Raw genomic sequence first — 11030 nt, 5'->3', positions numbered from 1 at the left:
ACACTTCCACCCACTCCCCTACATGGCTCCCCACATCATTCCTCTATACTATCCAGACATCCAGGAATAAACGTCATCTACTGCAGCCTCACTCTGCACTACTTCTCTGATTACACAGGACATTGCAACTACTTAATTCTTTTAATTCTCTCTTTTTTTGCTATTTTACTCATAAATTCCAATGCTTGTCAAAATATTTTTCTATCTCTTTTCATGGCATTATCTTTAGGACTATATCATTCCTCAACCATCCTGCAATACACACCTCTGTCCACATTGTCCTTTCATTACTTCACTCACCTCTAGTTAACACTCATGAACTCTTTTCCTATTTAAATTCAATAACTTTAACAGCCTCACCCTGTCACCAGAAACTAAAAGGACACACATCTTACAATCATCTTTCCTACCTTTCTTCCTCCCTGCTTCTATTAGCTGGTGATATATCACCTAATCCAGGTCCCCCTCACTTCTCCAACACATCTGAACGCTACAGAAATATAGCAAACCTCAAACACATTACCTGTCTCCCCTCTCTTCCAAAGTCCTTTAAATGTGCCCTTTGGAATGCACGCTCTGTTTGCAACAAACTTACCTCCGTACATGATCTCTTCCTCTCATATAACCTAAACCTTCTAGCAATAACAGAAACATGGCTCTTGCAATCAGACACTGCCTCACCTGCAGCACTTTCACATGGTGGCCTCCATCTCACCCACACCTCCAGACCTGGAGGTGGGGTTGGACTACTTCTCTCCCCACAGTGCACGTTCACAGTTCTACCAAATGTCCCATCACTCATGTTCACATCTTTTGAAGTACATGCTCTTAGGATTTTTAACATGTTGTCTATGTGTGTTGTTGTTATCTATCGCCCCCCTGGACCACACCAACAATTTCTTGAACACTTCTCTGCATTGCTCCCTCACTTCTTATCCTCTGACATCCCCACCATCATCATGGGTGACTTCAACATCCCTATTACTAATCCGCGTTCCAATGCTTCTTCCAAACTACTCTTTCTAACATCCTCACTTGACCTCTCCCAGTGGATTGAATCCGCTACTCATCAGGATGGCCATTGCCTTGATCTTGTTTTCTCTAGACTATGCTCCGTTTCTGATTTCCTTAACACTCCTTTCCCCCTCTCGGATCATCACCTTATTAGCTACTCACTCACCCCCAGTTCTTTACCCTCTCCAGTGTCAAACTCTTCCAAGCCTCCTCACAACCGCAGGAATATCAACTCTATTCAACAGTTTTCCACCTCTTTCCAACACCTTCTCTCCCCAATTTCTACATTCTCCTCCCCTGATCGGGCAGTACCCCCCATTTTCACCAAACCCTAGCAACTGCCCTTGATCAAGTGGCTTCAGCGATACTACATACTCTGTGTAGACTTTGTTGCCAATCGTGGCACACTAAAGTAACACGAACTCTACAAAAACTTTCTCGTAAAGCAGAACGTCACTGGTGTAAATCTTGTACTTCTAATGATTTCATCATATACTGATATCTACCACTCCTAGAAATGCTCTGGACACTGCAAGACAAACATACTTCCAATTTCTCATCTATGCTCAGGCTTCTAACTCCAAACGTCTTTTTAACACATTTAAATCTCTTTTCGATCCTCCCACCCCAAATCCGCCGACTACCATCAGTGCCCAGGATCTTGCTTCCTATTTCAAGGACAAAATAGATAAGATCAGACTTAAAATGGTATCATCTCCCTTGACAGGCAATCGGCTCAATTCTTTTGTAGCACCCTCTGACACTCTCTCTTCATTTGATCCCTTTAAATTAAGAGGAAGTTTCTACTCTCTTCTCATCTTCCTACTCTATCTCCTGTCCTCTTGATCCTATTCCCTCATAAATTAGTAGGTCCCTGTCTCCTATGCTCATTCCCCCTCTACCTAATCACTGTAATCTATCTCTTTCTACTGGTATTTTCCCATCACTATTCAAGCATGCAGTGATTAATCCCATTTGAAAAAAAAATAAAAAATTCTGACCCAAACTCTCTCTCTCAAATTACAGCCCCATCTTTCAGCTCCCATGCCCCTTCCAGCTTCTTGAGAGAACTGCCTACACTCGCCTCACACACTTTCTTACAGCAAACAACCTACTGGATTCTCTTCAGTCAGGCTTTCGCTCTCAACACTCGACAGAGAAGCCGACCAAGGTTGTGAATGATTTAATCACAGCAAAAAGTAAAAGCCCTTACACTCTTCTAATTATCCTGGATCTCTTTGCTGCATTTGACACTGTTGACCACTCTCTCCTCAAACAAACGCTACAATCCCTAGGTCTTGAAGGCACTGTCCTATGCTGGTTCTCATCCTACCTATCTAATCGCCCTTTCAGTGTTCATTTCTCTGGATCCACCTCTGCTCCGCTTCCTTTACCAGTTGGAGTTCCACAATGCTCAGTCCTAGGTCCTCTGCTATTCTCTATCTACATCATTCTCTAGGAAAACTAATAAGCTCCTTTTGGATTTCAGTATCATCTCTATGCGGATGATACACAAATCTATCTATCCTCTCCTGATCTTTCGCTATCTGTGTTGTCTCGCGTTACTGACTGTCTTTCTGCCATTTCATCTTGGATGTCTTCTCGCCAACTCAAACTCAAATCTTTCAAAAACTTGAATTAATGATATTCCCACCCAAAAACAGAAGCTTCCTGCCTGACATTTCTATTTATGTTGATAACATGACCATAAATTCCAACCCGCAAGCTCGTTGCCTAGGTGAAATTCTTGACTCGCAACTATCGTTTATTCCCCACATTTACTTTATATCTAAATCATGTTACATACACCTAAAGAACATTTCCAGAATACGCACATATCTCACACAAGACACCGCAAAAACATTAATTCATGCACTCATCTCCCGCATCGGCTATTGCAATTCCCTCCTTACTGGTCTTCCCAAGGTCAGACTTGAACCCCTATGTCGTGAACATAGAGAGCTTGCAGTTATTTATAAGGGATAATTCATAACTGTAGTGTAAATAGGTTGTATCAAATGAATCCATTGATAAGTTGGTGTAACAGTTAAAGACGCAGGGGCTGATGTAATTGTGTTTGATGGCATTGCACACCCCAGTGTGAACAGATAGAAGTGGTACCTGGGGGGGGGGGGCAGTTCAAAGAACTCCCGGGGTGAGATCTAGACTATTTGTGACACTTGAATAGACTTTTAGGTACCGCTCAGCATGTGGTCTGGCTCAATGAGGCCAGGTGCTGACATAGCCTATATGTAATACTGTATAGACAAAAAGAATTCAGTTTTAAAATATGCCACTTAAAATCAATATAAGTAGTGATCAGCCACATATTCCTCAATAGCATGATGAAGGGCAGCTCATATGTTAAATTAAGAATTCTACCCCACAGAGAATTGAAGAAAAGGAGTGTAAGCTCTGCGAATGCACTGTACTTAGGCATGTTTGATATGAAAAGATGGACAAAGTCATAGGGGATTTATTAATGCTAAAATTGGATCGATGTAACGCTGTCCAGGAAAAATATATCACATAGTAGAATTGGTTAGTAAATCAGGCAACATGTAAATTTGGTTTGAAAAAGTGTCCCAGGACACCACCCCCGATTAGCATTAAACACTGCCCCTGTGAATGCCGTATTTGAGTTTGCTTAAGAATCTGTGTTCTGAGGGGAAAAGCTGTCAGACTTTTGGGGAAATCAAGTTACATTGATAAGCTGTCCATCTTCCTAGACAAATTTCCCTTGGCGAGAATGCAATTCATGCAAGTGCAAATCTGAATGTAATCCTTTTTATTTTAAACTGCTTTTGCTTGTTATGTCAAATTTATTAATTGTTATGCATTATTTTTGTTATCTGTATGCCCTGTACTTTTTGTATATTAAATCTATAATTTAATAAGTTGGGTCCTTGATACTCTAAAGAATCCATAGCCTGTGTAGAAGAGAGATTGCTTGTCCAGGTTACCCCGTGTGTGATTTGTTGATACATTTGATTAACAAGCTGTGTGTGCTTGTATGTACATTTGTATAACAGTCTGGAGGTGTGAAGAGTTAACCCTGTGTGTGCTGGTGTGGGTCTTGCTAGTTTGTTGAACTAGAAGCCTGTGTGCCAGTGGGGGACAGTATATTGGGGTCCTATTGCCCGTACTCAATAGGTGGTGGCTGAACCTTGAAGTGTCTGGGGGTGTGAGAGCGCTGTGTTTGGGGGCGATTCCGTAGGTCTAGAACCTGTGTGATAGGTGAGAGAGACTGCGGGCTGTAATCATGTGTGACCTCATACAGCAAACACCACAAAGTCACGGCAGCTGGGAGCGTGTTCGTGACACCCTACAATCTATTATGCACGCAGCGGCTAGATTGATTTTCCTTGCAAACCGTTCTTCCTCTGCTGAGCCACTCTCAGTCTCTACATTGGTTGCCTGTATTTCAACAAATCCAATAAAAAAATTCTTCTACTAACCTACAAGGCCGTCAACAAAATTGCACAGACATACATCTCCTTACTTGTCTCAAATATCTCCCAACTCGACACCTCCGTTCTGCACGTGATCTACGTCTCTCCTCCACTCTCATCACATCCTCCCATTCCCGGTTACAGGACTTTTTTCGGGCTGCACCCACTTTGTGGAATTCCCTCCCTCACACAGTAAGACTTTCCTCTAGCTTTCAAACCTTCAAGCATTCTCTGAAAACCCACCTCTTCAGACAAGCTTATAATATTCCTCAACCACCATCTTAATCTCCCTAGGTTACCCTATTACCACCCTCTACACAGCTAACACAAGACAACAACCCTCTGACCAACATTTCCACACACACAGCCCACTCAGTACTTTTACCTTTGCATTCTAGCTGGTCCAATGTACAATATGATGTAGCACATGCCTTTGTGTTTCTAACTCCCATTGTCCTATAGATTGTAAGCTTGCGAGCAGGGTTCTCTTACCTCTCTGTCTGTATATAGTACCCAGTATTGTTTTATTAATTGATGTTATGATTCCTAGTGAATTCAGGACACAGAAATAGCAGTAGAAAAACCAAATGTCTTTATTTAGGCAAAATATGTAAACAAGGATTCAAGTTTATGGAATAAGCTGATTTCAGGTAGCAGAATAAACTGGTATACTCCAATACACAAGTATGAGCAGGTGTGATGAATGACAAGAATAGTCCACAGAACTAACAAGTTCCAAGCAGTGATTTAAGTGACAAATACAGTTCAAGGAGACCTGAGCTGAATCTCCCCATGTAGCTGCTCACTATCTTAGGAACAGCCCGAGAGAGTTTAGAGGTTTTACTGCTGGAAGTAGTTCATATGAAGGAACTGCAGGTGAAGTACAGTAGGCCTGCAAATCACATTTGCCACAGATTCCTCCACTTGCTTTCCTCCATGCTGACAGATTTAATGTACTACAAGTCCTCTGACTTATAATGCACTGAATATCCCAGAGTGTCCAATAACAAAAAAAAGCCCTTCAGTGATAATTTATAACCAGCCATTATTTCACTGCAGAAACAGCCTGTTGTTTTCATTGCCGAGACACATTTAAACTAATAAGAAATAACTGGGAAATTGTCAATTCCTCGTTCAGGCTGATTATTGCACAGAAAGTAACTACAAAGTATAGAGGATTTGAGTCCATCATCTCCGTTATTCCAAACTGGCTACAACATTAAGTTGCTGTAAACTTAAGGACAACTGGCTGTGTACACCAACGTTACTGAGAGGTATTAACCCATTTGATCTGATATAACTGACTGAGACAATATTTAATGCGCAGTAAATTTTCCTATGAACAGAGTCTATAGTTGACTGGATAAACCTGTGTTTATTCTGTATTCGGTTTGTAAATCTGTTATTTATATGTGTAAACAAATGTGATAATCGTGACAGTTAATGTTATACCATTACTCATATAAATGTCTTGGAATTCTTTTGACCGTAATATTTGCATCTTATTAAGTACTTGTCCCGTTATCTGAAAGTCCTCCAAGATATCATCTGGGGCCTTCCCCCAGAGTAAAGTGAAGTTCCTTGAGAATACTATAAGAAAGACATACATACATATGCGCTTCTATATCTGCACAATCGAATGCTCACATAAAGGAATTCCTTTTTCAAAATCAATATTACCTTATGTGAATGTTGTCTGATCTTCAACCGGACTCATATATGCAAATAAAATAAATGACAAAAAACACAGTGTAATATGTACGCTCTAAGAACAGAAATGTCCACCACCACTATTACAAGAGTCTATTAATCTTGAAGATGGTGATAAATGTCATACAAGAAGTCCACCCAAGCTCTTCTTTTTTTCAGCCCCTTGAGGGTATATGCTTACGGATAAAAACACTCCACAACACGCTCCTCAAACTCAAAATTCTACTCGTTCCTCTCCTCCCCGTTCATGGAACTCGGCCCCTGGAATCATGCGTTTGGGCACATAAATGAAAAGATAGCACAGAGGATAACCTTGTGCATTAACTCAATAAAAAATAATTTTATTATTCTAAAATGGAAAAAACACACTCATCCTTATAAAATGTAACAGGAACTCAAGTATATAATGCCTGTACCGAAGGTCCGTGTATACAAAAGCATATAAAAGATCCTCATTGAAGTACTCATGTACTGCTAAAACTCCGATCCGCCATATGATGTCACCTACTAAAGATCATTCGGTCAGCGGGTCACCAATGCGTTTCAACCCTAATGGCGAGGGTCTTTATCAAGGTAAGTTCCTTAGCTCAAATGTGAACTTTAAATAGTCCCATATATCAATTGTAATCCACATTAACACATGTTCATCCTATATATAATCGGCAAATAAATGAAAGAAGACTGGAAAAGGAATTTCATCCGCAGAACTTTTTCCCTATCTCCAACTCAGTTAAAACGGGATACTAGAAAAGTTCATCTAGGTGTTTACCTTGTACAGAATGAAAATTTCCTCCAGTTAACTGCCCAGATTTCCCTGGTCTCTGGGAGTGTTGATGTCCTAGCTTTCGTGGACAGCGGAGCAGCTGGAAACTTTCTATATATTTCTCTTTGGCACGGTGATTTGCTGTTCCTACCCTACCATTAAAAGTTCCAGTATCTGTTTGTGGTTTGGAAGGGCAGAAGTGTGCTAGAGAGTACCAGCTCTCTTACCATGACAGTGGGAGCACTCCATAAGGAAATGCTGTCATTCTATCTTATCCATTTGCCCACCTACCCTGTGGTTCTGGGGTATCCATGGCTTATCAGGCACAACCCAGTCCTTGATTGGTCCACAGAAGAACTGGTGGCATGGGGGAATAACTGCCAAGGGACATGCCTAGCAACACCTGTTAAGGTTGCTACTGCTTCAGTCGAACCAGGTCTCACACTCCCGCTGCAATATCAAGATTTTGCTGATGTTTTCTCCAAGCAAGCTGCAGATACATTACCACCACATCGCCCGTATGACTGCACTATTGATATTCTGCCTGGGAGTAAATTTCCTAAGACTCGTTTATATTCTCTTTCCGTGGAAAAGACCAAAGCCATGGAAAAAATATTTCTGAGGACCTGAAAAAAGGGTTCACTAGACCTCCTTGTTCACCCCTTGGTGCCGGATTTTTCTTTGTCAAAAAGAAAGATGGAGATTTATGACCTTGCATTGATTACAGAGGTCTGAATCAGATCACCATTAAAAACAAATATCCTCTGCCACTGATTTCTCAGTTGTTCGACCAGTTAAGAGGTGCTTCTGTATTTTCTAAAATTCATTTACGTGGAGCGTACAATTTGATATGCATACGGAAGGGCGATGAATGGAAGACCGCTTTCAACACTCATTCTGGACATTACGAGTATTGTGTTATGCCGTTTGCTCTTTCTAATGCGCCAGCCGTGTTCCAGGATTTGATCAGTGATGTACTACGCGATTATCTGGGTAAATTTTTCATTGTATATCTGGATGACAACTTGATCTATTCCTCATCTTTGCCCCAACACTGTGAACAAGTCCATTTGGTACTACAGAAACTTAGAGAGAATCTATTTGCCATATTGGGGAAATGTGAGTTTGAAGTAGAGATGGGCGGGTCCGGTTCTCCGAGAACCGAACCCACCCGAACTTTGGGTATCCGAGTACCGAGCTGAGCAGCTCGGTACTCTCCCGCCAATTCCGAATCCAAATCGAGGCCGAACGTCATTGTGACGTCGTCGGATCTCGGGACTCGGTTCTCGCGATACTTCAACTTTATAAATACACGCCTCCACAGCAATCCATCGCCATTTGACAGAGGGAGAGAGCAGAGTGTAGTCATAGGCTAATTAGAGCAGGGACAGAGAAAGAATACAATATTGTTCTTGCAATTGCTCTAACCAAAATCGCTAGTGCAGAGAGGAGGATAGAGGTTTATTATTTTTTCTTCATATTTGGCACTCCCCAGCGCTTTTGGGTTGTCCCCCATAATTGTGCATTAATATTTCTGGCTGTCAAAAGTCATATCTGTCAGCAGTATCTACTCAATAAATGTTAGCACTCCTCAGTGTTTTTGGGGTGTCCTCTCTAATTGTGCATTAATATTTCTGGCTGTCAAAAGTCATATCTGTCAGCAGTATCTACTCAATAATTTTAAGCACTCCTCAGTGTTTTTGGGGTGTCCTCTCTAATTGTGCATTAATATTTCTGGCTGTCAAAAGTCATATCTGTCAGCAGTATCTACTCAATAAATGTTAGCACTCCTCAGTGTTTTTGGGGTGTCCTCTCTAATTGTGCATTAATATTTCTGGCTGTCAAAAGTCATATCTGTCAGCAGTATCTACTCAATAAATTTTAGCACTCCTCAGTGTTTTTGGGGTGTCCTCTCTAATTGTGCATTAATATTTCTGGCTGTCAAAAGTCATATCTGTCAGCAGTATCTACTCAATAAATTTTAGCACTCCTCTGTGTTTTTGGGGTGTCCTCCCTAATTGTGCATTAATATTTCTGGCTGTCAAAAGTCATATCTGTCAGCAGTATCTACTCAATAAATGTTAGCACTCCTCAGTGTTTTTGGGGTGTCCTCTCTAATTGTGCATTAATATTTCTGGCTGTCAAAAGTCATATCTGTCAGCAGTATCTACTCAATAAATGTTAGCACTCCTCAGTGTTTTTGGGGTGTCCTCTCTAATTGTGCATTAATATTTCTGGCTGTCAAAAGTCATATCTGTCAGCAGTATCTACTCAATAAATTTTAGCACTCCTCAGTGTTTTTGGGGTGTCCTCTCTAATTGTGCATTAATATTTCTGGCTGTCAAAAGTCATATCTGTCAGCAGTATCTACTCAATAAATTTTAGCACTCCTCTGTGTTTTTGGGGTGTCCTCCTAATTGTGCATTAATATTTCTGGCTGTCAAAAGTCATATCTGTCAGCAGTATCTACTCAATAAATTTTAGCACTCCTCAGTGTTTTTGGGGTGTCCTCCCTAATTGTGCATTAATATTTCTGGCTGTCAAAAGTCATATCTGTCAGCAGTATCTACTCAATAAATGTTAGCACTCCTCAGTGTTTTTGGGGTGTCCTCTCTAATTGTGCATTAATATTTCTGGCTGTCAAAAGTCATATCTGTCAGCAGTATCTACTCATAAATGTTAGCACTCCTCAGTGTTTTTGGGGTGTCCTCTCTAATTGTGCATTAATATTTCTGGCTGTCAAAAGTCATATCTGTCAGCAGTATCTACTCAATAAATTTTAGCACTCCTCAGTGTTTTTGGGGTGTCCTCCCTAATTGTGCATTAATATTTCTGGCTGTCAAAAGTCATATCTGTCAGCAGTATCTACGCAATGGATTCAAAGCAGTCCACATATGATCTAAATGAGCAACCAGGTTCTGTCACCAGTCCTGATGTTAGTGTTCCCAGTACGTCATCTGGCCAAGGCGATGTCAAACAACAGAGTGTTTTCAAATTAGTGCAAAAAACAAAAACCAAAAAAAAATTTACTGTATTGAAGCGAAAACGAAGTGTAACTGAGCAAAAGTTAAGTGACGATAAAAAAAAAATTGCAAGCATGCCATTCTACACACGCAGTGGCAAAGAGAGAATGAGGCCTTCACCTTTGGCTATTAGTGGCAGATCCCAAAAAGTTACCCAGCCTACAATTGGTGCACAACTACTGTTACGCGTCAAAGCTGAGCTGCAAGATACCAGTGAGGCATTACAGGAGAATATTTGCTCTGATTCACAAATGACAACAATCCCTGTGGAGAGTCCATCCAACAGTGGGATGTCTAATCGTGAGCATTCTGCTGATGTGTGCCTTAATAGCCCGAGTGTAGCCGGTGATACCCAAATTGAGGATGCCACTTTGGAATTAGAAGAGGATGAGGGGGAGATTTGTGTAGGCGACGAGGGCGCTAATGAGGATTTTGATGATTATGATGCAGACAGATACCAAATTGCCTTTCTCAATTTCTATTTATATTCTAGATTATATAACGGCTGAATAGTTTTCTATTTTTACTCCTAGTGGAGAGAGGATCTGATGCAGACAGATACCAAACTGCCTTTGTCCATTTCAATTTATATTGTACAGTATATAATGGCTGAATTTTTTAGTATTTTTATACAAGTGGAGGGGGGCCTAGAGAGACAGAAACCAAACTGGCTTTCTCCATGTCAATTAATATTGTACAGTCTATAATGGCTGAATTTTTGGGTATTTTATACAAGTGGAGGGGGGCCTTGAGAGACAGAAACCAAACTGGCTTTCTCCATGTCAATTAATATTGTACAGTCTATAATGGCTGAATTTTTTGGTATTTTATACAAGTGGAGGGGGGCCTTGAGAGACAGAAACCAAACTGGCTTTTTCCATTTCTTTACATATTTAACTATAAGTGTAGGGTGTAATATACATTCAAAGACGATGGCTGCCTTGCCAATATGCATAGATGGAGAGGAAGACAATCTGTTTTGTGTGTAGAATAGGCCTACCAACGAAGAATTAAACTGTTTTTTTGGGATGATTTATTACCTCAACAATTAGATTACTTGTCTCTAAA

At 40.7% G+C, this 11030-nt stretch overlaps 1 protein-coding gene across 2 annotated transcripts in view; it reads left to right on the top strand.

Annotated features, from left to right (window-relative positions):
- The window catches only part of LOC142109107 (uncharacterized), a 125297-nt gene that overhangs the window by 69985 nt on the left and 44282 nt on the right, over positions 1-11030 (top strand). The gene's annotated exons all lie outside the window — the stretch shown is intronic.

This window comes from Mixophyes fleayi, chromosome 12 (assembly GCF_038048845.1).
Source record: "Mixophyes fleayi isolate aMixFle1 chromosome 12, aMixFle1.hap1, whole genome shotgun sequence".
NCBI classification, from domain to species: domain Eukaryota; kingdom Metazoa; phylum Chordata; class Amphibia; order Anura; family Limnodynastidae; genus Mixophyes; species Mixophyes fleayi.
This window is presented reverse-complemented; position numbering and strand designations above follow the sequence as displayed.